General features: G+C 38.7%; 1 protein-coding gene across 1 annotated transcript in view; it reads left to right on the top strand.

Annotated features, from left to right (window-relative positions):
- Positions 1–15,634, top strand: part of ATXN1 (ataxin 1) — a 224,204-nt gene that overhangs the window by 161,747 nt on the left and 46,823 nt on the right. Inside the window, exon 4 of the mRNA XM_075213105.1 lies at positions 11,975–12,096. The gene's annotated coding sequence lies outside the window, so the exon portion shown is untranslated. The remainder of the gene's footprint in view (positions 1–11,974; positions 12,097–15,634) is intronic.

The raw sequence follows: 15,634 nt of genomic DNA, 5'->3' as shown, positions 1-15,634 counted from the left end.
TTTCTTGGGAATCCTGTTCTGCAGAAAGGGAAGTCGGGTGTAATGTACATAGAACCGACTGAACACACTGTTTGACATTTTATACATATTGTCATTGTCGGTGGTCGAAAATGTTAGAAGTGTTGGTATGGAAAATTATAGGTGACAGTATGATAAATGTAATGGGAATGTAAGTATATAAATGGAATTTGATATACAATGAAGGCAGTAGGAGAAGTGGCCGTATGGCATACAACCGTATATACACTCTCACTTCAACCACTGCATATAGTTGTATATACTTTCAGTTTAGACCAAAAGGGTTTTATACCTCCAAACAACATGCAGCAGTACCTTGAGGCTTAGCGTTGTATCACTACTTTTGAATTCATTCACAACCGTTGTTAGAGCTATTCTTAAACAAGACTGCTACATTACTGTCATGTGATACGTCATTCAAAAGTTAACAACAAATAGGGCTCTGTGTTCTAACTTGCATAGACACGCAGTGCCCCGTTTGTGTAGCAGGACAGCACTATATGTAGTATTGGGTTATTATATATAAAGCAGCTCCGCCAACTCTGAGGTGACAGAGGATTTTGGAGAAGAGAGGAGGGGAGGGAATGGCACAACATGCCACATTGTAATAATTAATCTCATTGCCATGTGCAAATGTCCTCATTCCACCCTGACTCCTTCCCCGGCCACTTACCATAATGCATTCACATCTAGAGAAAAATATGGAGGAAAGAGTGGAAATATGCCACTCTTTCCTCTGCACACACCCAAATTTTGTAATCTGTACTTGTCCACTGCTGCATATGAAGAGAATTGGCTACTGGTCAGATGTTTTTTTTATAGGCAGTGTTTGCAACATGATATGGTACAAAGTCATGTACAATAATATACCCAAATAGGTATTGTAAATATATATTTTCAAGTAGGATATTAATAAAACAGCATGTTAACTGAAGATGAACTATATACCAGATAATCTTGATGGTCACAATGCAGTAAAAACTGTATTCTTCTTTAATAACTGGGAAGTACTAGACTTATGTAATGTAATCCTTACATACACTATATGAACAAAAGTATTCAGATGCTTGACCATTACACCAACAGGGACTGTAATGACATATTCAAATGCATATACTTTAATATGGAGTTGGTCCCCTTTTGCAGAGATAACAGCTTTCACTCTTCGTGGAAGGCTTTCCACAAGATGTTGGAGTGTTTCTATGGGAATTTCTGCCCACTCATTCTATAGAGCATTTATAAGGTCAGACGGGAAGGCCTGGCTCGCAATCTCCGTTCCAGTTCGTCCCAAAGGTGTTTGATGGAATTACGGTCAGGGCTCTGTGCGGGCCAGTCAAGTTCTTCCATACCGAACTCATAAAACCATGTCTTTGTAGTTCTTATTTTGTGGAACAGTGATGTTGGAATAAACAAGGGCCTTCCCCAAACTGTTGTCACAAAGTTGGAAGCATAGCATTGTCCAAAATGACTTGGTATGCTGAAGCATTAAGATTGCCCTTCACTGGAGATAAGGGGCCTAGTCCAAACCCTGAAAAACATCCCCAAACCATTATCCCTCCTGCACCAAACTTTACTGTTGGCATAATGCAGTCAGGCACGTAACGTTCTCCTGGCATCCACCAAATCCAGACTCGCCCATCTGACTGCCAAACAGAGAAGCGTGATTCGTCACTCCACAGAACACGTTTCTACTGCTCCACAGTCCAGTGTCGGTGTGCTTTACACCACTCCATTCGACGCTTGCCATTGGTCTTGGTAATGTGAGGCTTGCATGCAGCTGCTCGGCCATGGAAACCCATTCCATTCAGCTCTCGCCGCACAGTTCAGTTTTTGTGCTTACATTAATGCCAGTGGAAGTTCGGAACTCTTCAGCTATGGAATCAGTTGGCGACTTTTACACACCATGCGCCTTAGCAGTCGTTGACCCCGCTCTGTGATTTTACGTGGTCTTCCGCTTCGTGGCTGAGTTACTGTTCCTAAATTCTTCCACTTTCTAATAATATCACTTACAGTTGACTGTGGAATATCCAGCAGGGATGAAATTTCACGAACCGTCTTATTGCAAAGGTGGTATCCTATCACAGTACCAGGCTTGAAGTCACTGAGCTCTTCAGAACAACCCATTTTGTATCACAAATATTTGCAAATGGAGACTGCATGGCTAGGTGCTTGATTTTATACACCTCTGGCAACGGGTCTGATTGAAACACCTCAATTCAATAATTAACAGGTGTGGCCAAATACTTTTGTCCAAGTAGTGTATGTTCTGATGTTTGACTACTGAGTAACTGGTCTGATGTGTTGTACACATTGTTAACATTATTTTGTCACTAGTACTAACCTCTGCACAATTTTGATACCTAGGTCTGTATAGCAGGTAATAAACACAATTGTTGCAAAGTCTTCCCAGTTGTCATTTTTAACAAGTGCTGTTTTGATTGTTCCTCCTCCTCTTAAACGAACACATCTTACATATTTTATGCACTTAAATGGTTCATTGTTTTGCAGAAAGGGTTTCAGTATTAGGCAGTTTATTGCATCAATGCACCTTCAGCCTATTCTGTCAAAATCAATATTGGGGTCATTTACAATGGGCAAGCTCAGCACAAAAAACAAGACAGTTATTGTTTTTATATCACTGTATTTACGTTTTGCCTGTGATAGAGCTTACAGTCTCATGGTAAAAATAGCAGAGATGAAATGAGAGATGCAAGTGTGTCACAGAGTGAAGATTGACATAGTAGTGGGTGAGTAGTATAGGTCGGAGTAGGGTAAGCTCTAATAATAAGGTGGGTTTTCAGAGGACATATAATGATTTGGGAGAGTCTGATCATGCATAGCAGCACGAAAGAAGCCTTGTAGGTGGAAGTGAGAGGTAGTTATCCGAGAGCAGGCAACGTGCAGGTGAGTGGCAGATTTAAGAGGATGCGAGGAAGAGTATTTAGAGATGAGATCAGAGATGTATGAATGAGTGGTAATGAAGAGGGCTTTGTGGATGACAATAAGTAATTTGAATTAGATTCTAGAGGATATGAAGAGCCAGTGTAAGAATTTGTAGAATTGTGAGGCAGATGTGGAGTGGCAAGAAAGTCAGATGGACTCAGTTGGCTTTTGTGATTTTTTTTTTTACACTCCTGATTACCACGTCTCCTGCCTACAAGACTTCTCCTGTGCTCCCTACTCAAGCTTTCTCTCAACAGTCACCTCTTCATTATAGCAAATCTTATTTTTGATACTAGTCCCTCTGGGTACTACCAGCTACCATCTCTTCCCACTAAGCTTCTATTGTCTCACCATCACCTTCTCCCTCTAGATTGTAATGAGCAGGGCTCCTTTACCCTCTATCTCATTTCTGCAACATTTTCATGAACCTGTTATATTTGTGCTATGTTTTTCTGTATGATTTATTTATTTCATTTGTTATAATGACTGTTTAGTTTTGTGGCGTTTTACAAGTAAATTATGATGATATTAAAATAGGGCACATTAGTTTATATTACTATTGTGCTGTATTTTCCTTTCTAAATTGCATCATATAAGTTACAATATTTGGTGGTTGAGGCTTCTCCAAAGGAACAGAAAATCTCACTTTCACACATGTCATTCTGATGTGATATGAGCGGTGATAGCATCTTTATCACACTTAAGTATCTTTTTTTTCAGCCTTGTCATAAAGGATTTCAGATGCATTTAGCAATTCTAAGTAGAACAAATGTGAACTTTGACACCAAGTAACACATACTTATTTCCAATACCGAACGTATATGTATCCATGGAAGGCCAATGTTATTGCTGCATTAACTGGAAATTCCATAGGACATAGAATTGACAAGCTGAAGTAGTAATTTATATCTTATTCTGCCATAAAATTAAGCTTGGACAAAATAGATTCATTACTGTAGTTTCTGATTAATCATTGAGTAGATATGTGTGTATATGAGGCATGCAGTACATTAATTGTGGAAGTGGGGGGGGGGGGGACTACATGTTATCCTCATATCACGTGTTTAAAATTGCACATGATAGTTTCCTAATAAGGAATTATAAGACACAGTGTTGAAAGAAGGGGTGTAATACATATATTTGACAGTTTACTTTCATCATTTATATGGTCAACACTATAATATAGAAAAGGGTTGGAAAGTCGACAATAATAACATTGAGAGTATTATTAGGTCGACAATTGAAATATAAGACAGTATTTTTAGATTGACAATGGAAATGTAGACAGTATTACTGGGTCCAAAATTTAAATGTAAACAGTATTAGGTTGATAGTGATATCCCAAACTCTGTCCCTAACCCTATCCCTTCCCATTAAATACTGTCTACATTCGAATTGTTGGCCTAATAGTACTGTCTACATTTCAATTGTCATTCGGATTTTCGACCTAATAATATATTCAACATTTGAATTGTTGACCTAATGTTGTCGACTTTCTGAATGTCGACCAAATGAATGCCTAGCTGAATGTTTTATCTACATATATATATATATATATATATATATATATATATATATATATATATATATATATATATATATATATATAAACATATTCCGGCAACCTACCTCCCAACCTGACTCATTTTACCCATGATACTCTGTGATGTTCTGCTTCCATTTTCACCATTGACCTTTCAATTTAATTACTTTCAGTCAATTAAATGTAGCAATTGATATTGGTGAAACAACTTTAGCATAAATTAGACTATTAAAACTATTATTGTACAGAAGAGAAATAAAAGAAAAAAAAGTTATGAATGAATTGGGTTAATAACTATCAAGCTGTTGCTTAAAGAGAATCTGTAGCCTCTTAAAATTGCATGGATATTGTGTCAGTTTCATCAGAAAGTTGACCTTCTGATGAAATTTTCATCACGCAGAGAAACATTTTGAGAAGAAAAGACTTCACTACTTCTAGGACAAGAATACATTTGAACTTGGAAGGTATTAGAATTTGCATTACGTCAAGATGAGAAAGAATTAAACTCTACATCGGAGAGATACAGAGCCTGTTTCAATCACATTGGAGTGAAAACTAATATTGATCCTTTTTATGCTTTGCAGCTAATACACTGGAAGGACAATTGACTGTTCCATTCTAAACTTATTCCACCATTGTTGAACCCAAGAATGCTTTTGTCTCTCTCCTAATTTTTTATTTAATTTTGGGTCTCATTTTTAGGACTGTGTTCCTTGAATGACAACTTTATCCTTAATATGATACCTATGTTCTTATGTATATTTCTATGATGTTTTTCTGCTGATGAGTATTATCATATTATTTTAAGGATACATTTATTCTGTTCTGATCCCTTTGTCCTGGTCTATTTACAATAATAAATACAATTATATTTTTTAATACATAAATTTGTTTCTGTAATAAATCTTCCACAATCTTTTAATATAGGAATATTATAGCTCTGCTTCTTTCTTAATTTTCTATATTGTAGATTTGACCCTCTCACTCCTCAACAGAGGCAATCATTTCACTAATAATTTTCACTGGCGATGTTCTTTAACACATTACAAATTAATTCTGTCATTGTTAAACTATGTATCATTATATGTTAATATAGTATTACATGGAGTTATGATAAAATTGTTCTTTTCCAGATTTTATTCCTTCCATTTAATGACATATTCTCAATGTACCAGAAGGCATGTGTGCAATGCAGTGGTTCCCAAACTTTTGCTGTTCGCGGCACCCTTAGAGTCTCCGCAATTTTTTCATGGCACCCTTCCAAAATAATTACAGAGGTCCCGTTTTTATATGTAGTTGGGTCAAAATAACGTAATAAGCATTTAGGTCAGGACGGGACTACTTAGTAAGTTGTTTGCAAAAATAATACACAAAAAATCCAAGGGAAAAGAATATATATATTTATTTTTTTTTTCAATTATATTTCTGTCAAAGAATAATTTACAGCTAATAAGAGGAATAAGATAAAAAAAAAGAAAACATCATGTACACAAATCATCACACTGTGCCCCTTCATCCTCACACTGTGCCCCTTCATCCTCACTCTGTGCCCCTTCATCCTCACACTCTGTGCCCCTTCATCCTCACACTCTGTGCGCCCTTTCATCCTCACGCTCTGTGCCCTCCTTCATCCTCACACTCTGTGCCCTCCTTCATCCTCACACTCTGTGCCCTCCTTCATCCACACACTCTGTGCCCCTTCATCCTCACACTCTGTGCCCCTTCATCCTCACACTCTGTGCCCCTTCATCCTCACACTCTGTGCGCCCTTTCATCCTCACGCTCTGTGCCCTCCTTCATCCTCACACTCTGTGCCCTCCTTCATCCTCACACTCTGTGCCCTCCTTCATCCTCACACTCTGTGCCCTCCTTCATCCTCACACTCTGTCCTCTCCTTCATCCTCACACTCTGTGCCCCTTCATCCTCACACTCTGTGCCCTCCTTCATCCTCACACTCTGTGCCCTCCTTCATCCTCACACTCTGTGCCCTCCTTCATCCTCACACTCTGTCCTCTCCTTCATCCACACACTCTGTGCCCCTTCATCCTCACACTCTGTGCGCCCTTTCATCCTCACACTCTGTGCCCTCCTTCATCCTCACACTCTGTGCCCTCCTTCATCCTCACACTCTGTCCTCTCCTTCATCCACACACTCTGTGCCCCTTCATCCTCACACTCTGTGCCCCTTCATCCTCACACTCTGTGCGCCCTTTCATCCTCACACTCTGTGCCCTCCTTCATTCTCACACTCTGTGCCCCTTCATCCTCACACTCTGTCCTCTCCTTCATTCTTTTGCCCCTCCATTGCAGTTTCCTATTACCATTTCCCCTCCATTTCTTTACTTACCATACTTGGCCTTCTTTCTTCTAATTCTCCTGTCTTCTCTTCTGTCTTCTTACCAATCCGGTGGTGCCTGGGACCCAGCACCCTCCTCTCTCCTGCCACTGCTCATTGAATATGTCGGACGTGATAACATTCAGTGAGAAGAGAGGAGGATGCTTTGTCCCCGGTGCCACTGGATTGCTAAGTTTTGTTTTTCGTCTTTTACCCTGCCCACGGCATCCCTGTGACAGCACCGTGACCCCCCTGGGAGCCACGGCGCACACTTTGGGAACTGCTGGTGCAATGTGACCATACACATGCAGACATATTAGGAGGTCTCTCTGCACAAGAAATTATTGCTCATATATTTCAGTGGCACCTTAAATAGTTAAATAACTGTGACAGATTATATAACTGTCTATGAATTCACAAAGTACAACATCTAGGGATCTGCATACCTTTCTTGCCTTAGCAGGTCTGTGTTCATATCTCCAACATCAGAAAACACTGGGCAAAAATGGTAACTATGATTGAGTAACCATCAGGTTTGCCTAAATTCAACTGGATGATCAATAGTTCTGGCACATATGTCCATATACCATTATTCCAGAAGTATTTTCGGTCAACATGGTTCTGCTATGTTTAAGTAATACACCAAACCCAGGATCCAGCAAGTACTTACCGAACCTAGTGTTTGGCATTCTTCCTCTGCTCTTTTCCCTCTCTGTAGTGGTGCCTAAGTGGCTTCCCTTGGGACTGTGGTCAGTTGACCACTTACATCACCAGGGCAATCAGATTCCGACCTCCTCTAATTATTTAAACGTAGCTTTCTGCATTACTTATTGCCAGAGTATTAGGTCCCCTACCTCTTACATCCCTGTTTTTTTCTGCAGCCCTTTTCTATTCCTGTTCTCCGGACATTGACTTGTTAATGACCCTTGCTTCTGTACTCCGTGTTTCCCTGTTTCCTATATCCAGCTTGTCTTGACTCTTCTTACGGTACCATTCAGTTTTTAGCAGTTTATCAGACCTTGACTATCTGCCTTTATGTTTACTACCAACAAGCCACATAAAGGGTCAGCCAGAGGACTGTGCTTGAAAAATAGTGGTCTGTTATCTCCTCTGACCAGCCTGTGCTAATACAATTGACGTAAGAGAATCCACTATCTTACACTGAAGTGAGACAGTTTTCAAAAATCTTAACAATGGCATCTACCATAAGAACCTCATACCAACAGTGAAGCACTGTAAGGATAGTGTCATGGCTTGGGTATACAGTCATCGAAGGAACCATAATGGTCTGTACTGTCAGCTCATCAGCTCTCTCTTACCTCCCACGTAATATTTTGATTACATATATAAAACAGTTGAAAATTTAGGAATTGGGAATGACAGAGGAGTGTCATCACACTAAGGAAGGGGAAGTTTTGAAGATCTTCTGAAATACAATGTCCGTTTACTTGTTGACCCAGTGAGATCAACTGTGATTGCTGTTGCCATGTCTATTATTTCTTTGGTAATCTACATGATATCCTTGGTGGCAGAAGCTGTCACCACAACTTTTGTCAATATGGGGAACAAGTGTCCTAGCTCTGTCCAGCAGCAAGCATGATGCCAAAGAAAAATACCACTCCATAGTGGTCGATAACCTTAACAGAGCCCATGCAGCTGAAAAGTTAAAGCATTCTACAGAACCAGACCGGAAAAGGGTTTGGTTCATGGAAATTATGCAAGACAACCAGGGCTTGCAGTAGCTGACGGTCCAAATTTTCACTAATTTTGGCCAAAGTTTACAGCGAGCTGGCTGGCTAAAATTAGTGACAGAGTATCAGCAAAAATACATGGCAGTTTACTAAAACATACAATCACTATTTCTGCTTTTATTTTCTTTTAAGTCTACTCCATACCCGACATTATAAGTCGACATTTCGGTCCTACATTTGGACTTTTGTCAAGGCAACCACATAGAACAACAGGTAAGACAGAAATGAAAAAAACATGTAGTTATCTGACTTATTATACAACCCCAGTTGCAGCTCATGATTCAGCAGAAGGTGATAGTCTGCATATCATTGCAAAATATATGAGGCAATGGTTCCCTTGTATTCTCTGTGAGGCACTCCAAACCAAAGTACACAAACGGGTTTTCACTACAACAACAAAACACAGCAATTCCTAGGTGACTCATTGGGATACCCACCTAGCAGGTGTATATTCCCCATGAGTACCTAAGACATGTACTGAGGATGTGCAGTAATCCTCCACTATCAAGTACACATTCTGGCGGTATGCATTCCAGCTTGGAACACATTATTCAGAAGTGCAGTGATGCACTTCCTGTATAACAACCGTTTCGGTTCCATATTTTCCTGGAAATGGCGTTTTTGCCCCATTTTTTGATCCGATTTTGGCGCAAAGAATCGAGTTGTGTTTTGTATCTACTCTGAACTCCAAATCCCAGATCTGTCGTATTTCTCCGAATCTGAACCACCCATCTCTATTATATGTGTAGACCACTTGACCACTATCTGCCAGTTTGTGCTGTGATCTGCCAAATACACAAACAGGGTTCCAGGTGCTCAGCCAGCTTGCTCACTTTTTCATCCTGTCAACACAGAACAGCTTGTGTTAAGAATAGAACTTTGTGTCTTTCAAACGCTCCTTATGCAGTTTTTTTGCACTTTTAACACTGTTATGTGTGCACTGTTTTGATGAATCTAAAAACTAGATATATGACAACACAAATGGACATTGTCTCTTGATATTCTCCTTGTCTGCATTATGTCCTGGAGTCTGTGTTCGTGATAAGTTGACACGTGGATATGGCCATAATGTGAATCTTGTATTCAGTATGCTCCTTGGCAGGATCCTAATAAAAATGTCAACTTTCATCTGGTTTCCAAGGAAGAATGTAATCTGGAGACCTATTATTTGCATCCTTCTAATAAATTTTGTAACCATACAAAATAACCTATGCTCTCAATTACATATACATACCCAAACTTTCAAGTTAAAAAAAGCTGCCTATTTTCACCCTGAAATATGTATAATACCTGTGGTAAATTATAAAATATGGAACAACATTCTTTCGTACTACATGTACAGCTCAATATATGCTCATGTTGTATCATATGACTGCATTATGAGTACCACGGTTTGCTTACTTAACACAAGAAAACGCTTTACATAGAAGTCATAGCCGAGCAATCAGTGTTACAAATTAACCACAAATATTTCTTTGGTCCTTTACCATATTAATCCAAATAGGATGAAATTATTATTTATTTCTTCCAAGTTCCTTGATTGTACATTACATTGGGTCATTTATGATTAGAGACCTCTTTTAAGGATTGTTACTGCTATAGGAGTAACGTATAAGTTTACATGTAACTTAACGTTTCTTACTAAGAAATAAATTCCTCCTTGAAGTCTCCAAACAGTTTGGGCACCAGTATGTTGTCATGTGGCTTCTGACATTTGCCTGTATTATAGCCAGTAACATTTTCACAGAAGTATGCTGCCACATGGAGGCTATGTACTTCTGAGCAGTTATTCATCTGCCCATGATGTGCTGCCATGCACGTAGTTAACCAGAAGGATCTTAAAATAATGACCTATAGAATATACGATACTCACTGGATGCTGAATATACCCTGTCTGGTCTGTCCATTGTGTATAGACAAAGTGTTTATCGTATTTTGTGGTCTGCTTAAATTGCATTCATCATCCGTCATTTCAAGCAGAGGATTAACCGCCCTTCAGTATAAGTGCTAAAACTGCTAGGATGGTGTGGCAGTCTATGGGAAACTCACACTCAGCTATATGTAGTACCCATAGTCAGTAGTGGATTATTTATAATAGGGTGCATGGGGACCACTCGGGGCCCATAGTTTTAGGGGGGTCTCACAGCTTTGGCCCCATCTGCCAAAGATGATACCTAAACTAATTGTCCCATTAGTTGGATGCAATATGGGGGTCATTGCCTGTACAAACCAATAACTTCCTATTTATTTATGTAGTCACACACTCTCCCTTACCTCAGTCTGCATTAGGCTACAAACATGTTTTCATCAGTCTTACATATTGCACCTCAGAGAGGTAAAGATGAACATTCCAAGAGGTGTATTGGTGTTTGTACTGGACTTGCCTATCTCTGGCAGTTTAGAGATGGGTCTGAACTGGCTCCTTGGGATGATGGGCTGTTATGAATTGTGAACTCATTAGAAACCAGACTTAGGTAAACTGTCTCTCCAGCTATTGTGGCACTGCATACACATGTAGTTCCATAGCAGCTGGAGAGCTACAGTTTGCTTACCACGTCTACTGATTGAACAGGGTTTATTGTGATGGTAAGGATGAATAAAGATAAATAATATATATGGCAAATCAAATAATTATTAAAACAAAATCAAAACTATGACTGAAAGTATAGAAATGGCTAATATGAAAACAAAGTGAATAGGGCAAAAAATTATATTTATGTCTGAATGAATATGAGTTGAGAAATTATTATAAAATGATGTATGATACTGTCTGGGGGTTTCCAAGTTTTCATAACAGCCAAGGCCCTGGGTACTGTTAATCCGCCACTGCACATAGCCCTTGAAAATATATGACCTGAAGTAAAAAATATGTTCTAATCTTCCTTCTCAAGATGCAAACTGGAGAAAACAGAGGTGTCCTGCCATGTCAGCTGATGTCTTTCTTACCCAAGTATTTTGGAGTGACTAATCGTCCATTTGTTGTCATGTTTTCTATGTCTCTACATGTTCAGGTAGCATGGAATCAAAGTATTCACTAAATAATGATTAGCATTGATTTTACCTACCTATATATTATTTTATATCCTGGTGTCATTTTGATGAGTAATAAGCTTTGAAAGGTTTTGTAATGAAAAGCTTATGTTGCATGCTGTTGGGTCCACAATCTGCTCGGTTAGAATGGAAAGAACTGTACAAGAGGGCCCTTTCTATGTATTATCCCTTAGCTTTCACTGATAGATTTCATATGGCTGTGAACTGCACATTAGGTCCCACATTCAAATATCTCATGTAAAATGCATTTGGTACAGCAACCAATTGGAGGCTGCTGCTAATATGTTAAGTAATTAAATGTAGTTATCTTCTGCTGTGTTTTCTTTGTTTAGGTATTTATTTATGTGAATAAAGAGGGCGCTGGAAACTGCTCTGAGAGACTTAACCGTTACTGTTACTGGCACTGGGAAGGATAGCCAAGGAAAAAGACTACAGACCTGCCACAGTGAATGCTGTAAGTTGACTGACTGGGTCATACGTTATTCATAATTTGGAGAACATCTGATTTTGATTTTGAATAAAGCAATTACTATATTAATATTTTTCAATGACAGATTTTTTTTTGTATTTTGCTTACTTTCTAAGTAACTACAAAGTTTAATCTTTACTTTTTGTTTATTAAAGTGCACCTGTTGCCTACCGACAGTGGAGACAACTATTTCATGGACTGAACCTTAATTCATGAGAATGCAGTTTTTGAAATCCCTAGGAACTAGATATGTCACAGAATCTTTACTGTCTAAAAATGCAAAACATGGGTTCACTCTACTATGTGGCTTCATCTATCGTGTGGAGATGGCAGGGTACACTTTATTTTAACTACTTTATTTGTAATTATCGTCACACAATATATAATATACAATTTTAAAGCACTACGGAATTTGCTGGCGCTATATAAATTATTGTTGATGATGATAATGACCCAGCTGCAACAGTGGTGGTCAAATATCACAATATGCAGACAGAAAGGATAGGCCCACGCCATAAAGGGCAAGTGTGCCGCTTAGATAAGCGAAATATGCAAAACATACATCTGGTTATACACCTCAATAGGAGATGCAGTAGTGTAATGTGTCATACATCCTTTTCAACCTAGTTGGGACCAGATGCCACCTAAAGTATATTTTGTAGGTGTTTTCTTTGACAAGGGATTGTTGTCCAAGTATTTTTATCTGGTGGCCTGCCTAAGTCATCCCTCCATCTAAGTGTATAAGGGTGGAAAGTTGTTTGGAGGATATAAGGAGTTTATATTGAATGGAAATAATACCCCTTTGTAGAGGTATGTGAACACATAAAGATTCCAATGAAGGTAGAGGTCTCATGATATCAGGCTTAGGGAGGGAGTTGACATAGTGCATCACTTATCAAAAAGAACTATGGTACAACAGCGCAAACTTCAATACCCCAACAGTCATCTATGTTCAAGCTCTGATCCATCAATGAGCTGCAACAAAAAATAAATACAAAAAAAGTGGATATAGGACCAGCGCTAATCATTGATATAATCAAATCCAAATGTGTAAAGTAATAATGAATGTGTTTATACCAACATCACTTTTCTTATATAGATAGAAAGTCTGTCATATACTTCTTATATGCTCCCAGCATGATGAGTGATGTAGAAAGTCATAATAAAAGTCAGTAAATGATGATAAAGACACTGAACAGACGATGACCATACAGTGGGAGATGACAAGTCCGTTCTCCTTCTCATATATTCCCACAATGATATGTAGAGAGATCAGAGAAAGGGAGTGATGTATCTTTAATGGAATTTTGGGATAAGTAAAATTGCAACACTCTTAACATCAATTTGACTTTTGACTTTTGACATCCGTAAGGAGGAAGTACACTTTTTATATTTTCATATTTATATTAGGGATAAACATATATTTACCAGCAATTATAGCAAGCCAACGGATTCCAACTCTTTTATTGCTACTAATAGCAACCATTTTTATAAATGGCTAGATAGTATTTCCTATAAGCCAATTCCAGCAAATTAAGTGCAATTGTACCGAGCCTGACATGTCCCAGAAGCAATCATATAATCTAAAGAAACAATTTTTGCAGCGAGGTTATAAGGATGGTCAGCTAAATAAGTTGAGAATATGGATAGAAATACTCTTTTAGTCCCAAAAAATAGGGATGATTTCATGAAAAAAGTAGAAATACCATTTATCACAGAATATAACATTTACTATAAGGATGTCGAGAAAATCATTAGACAACACTGGCCAATTTTGAGAAGGGATCCTCTCTTACAGGGAACCCTTTCCGAGTATCCAAGGTTTATTTATAAATAAAGCACCAACCCTTAGAAATCATCTACTTAGTAGTCACCTTAGGAAACCTATGTGGGAGAGTAACAAAACCAAGGGCTTCTTTTGGTGTGGCTCATGTATAGTGCATTACTTGTAGGTAAGCGAAGGGGCTTATTGCTGGAAGGTCAAATTTCTCCCGGTAATGAGTCTAATATATCTCCAACCATTCTGTTTCCCTTCTCCTGCCAGGTTCCAAATCAAGATAGACACTGAAGTGAAAGTAGAATTGTCCCAGGGAGTCATTATGGGAGAGGGAGCTGAGGTGTTCTCAGAATGGTGCCTACAATAGTCTCATTTCTGGCAAATGAATCAGTCATTGGGACGGTTAGAGACGAGCCTAAAAACATTGTTTTGCAACAGGAGGATTTTGGATCTATCCAACATGGGCCGTGGCTTCTTGTAAACCACGCCACGGCTTGACTTGAATGTTTAGCAGTGTAATATAAGTGGACATCTGAAAAACCCCTGCTGCCTTTAGATGTTGCTCTATGAAGTGTGGTGAAGCTAGTGCGTGGAGGTTTTTGTTGCCAGACAGCGTTCAGTGTAGTTGGATTAGGGTGGGCCTAGGCACTTTTACCGGAATGGTCTGAAAGAGGTAGAGCAGGCGCGGCAGGATATTCATTTTGAGGGCAACTATTCTACACAATCAGGAGATAATTATTTTTGCCATCTGAGAAGATCTAGCTTAATTGCTTTATTTATTCTGGGGCAATTTTCAACATATAAAGAATCCTAGCTGGACGTTCTATAGATCCCTAGATATTTTATTTTACATTGTTGCCAAGAAAAGTTAAAGTTACTTTTATGAGGTCCTAAAGTTGGGGGTGGTATGTGAAGAGCTAGGGATTCAGTTTTAGAGAGGTTTATCTTATATCCCAATATGGATCCATATATAGAGAGTGTGTTAAACAGGGTACAATTTACATGTTGAATAACTTCAGAGATTAAACTGTTTTCCTTTTACCCCCTTTGTAAACATTGGTATGTATTGTGCTCATACAACTCATATTTCTCAGCCAGCAGTTACAGCCACCTGTTGAAATGGTGACATGATGTAGCACAGTGTACTCAACTTTATTTTATTTGGGATCCCAAGTGTCAGTGTGCTCTTTTGTCTGAAACTCCAAGTGTCAGTGACCCATTGTTGTGGGAGAGCACATTCAAAATAAAACATATTGCAAATATGTAAATTAGCCCACTAAGAAATAAATGCTCAGACCACACTTGAGGTATCGACCCACAGTTTGTGCACAGGTAACATAGCTGAGACATTACTGGCCCTGCTCCTTTGTATGTTTGAATCAACCAATCCACATTGCATTTCTGCAAAGCAAGTCTAGCTGTCAGCCACTGTTTGCTTGTGTAGTTAGATAAGCAGCTCTCTCCTAACATAGCAAACTGCTGTAAAGGAATGAAAGATGGTGGATATGTTTATATAGTTAGTAAAGTATAACCACTCCAGTTATTTCATTTATATTGTTCCACTCAATAATACATAGATATCTATGTGTGAAATATAGCGAAGAGGAGTGTCTGTAATACTATTTGGCAATTAAAACAAGTGGAAGATGACCTATTTTTATGCTGAAAGCTATTACATGTTGTTCATACATATATTGGACTCTCAGAATAGTTTTTGAAGACAGAAAGTCTCATCATGATCCAGGG

Source organism: Mixophyes fleayi, chromosome 5 (genome assembly GCF_038048845.1).
Source record: "Mixophyes fleayi isolate aMixFle1 chromosome 5, aMixFle1.hap1, whole genome shotgun sequence".
Lineage (NCBI taxonomy): Eukaryota > Metazoa > Chordata > Amphibia > Anura > Limnodynastidae > Mixophyes > Mixophyes fleayi.
This window is presented reverse-complemented; position numbering and strand designations above follow the sequence as displayed.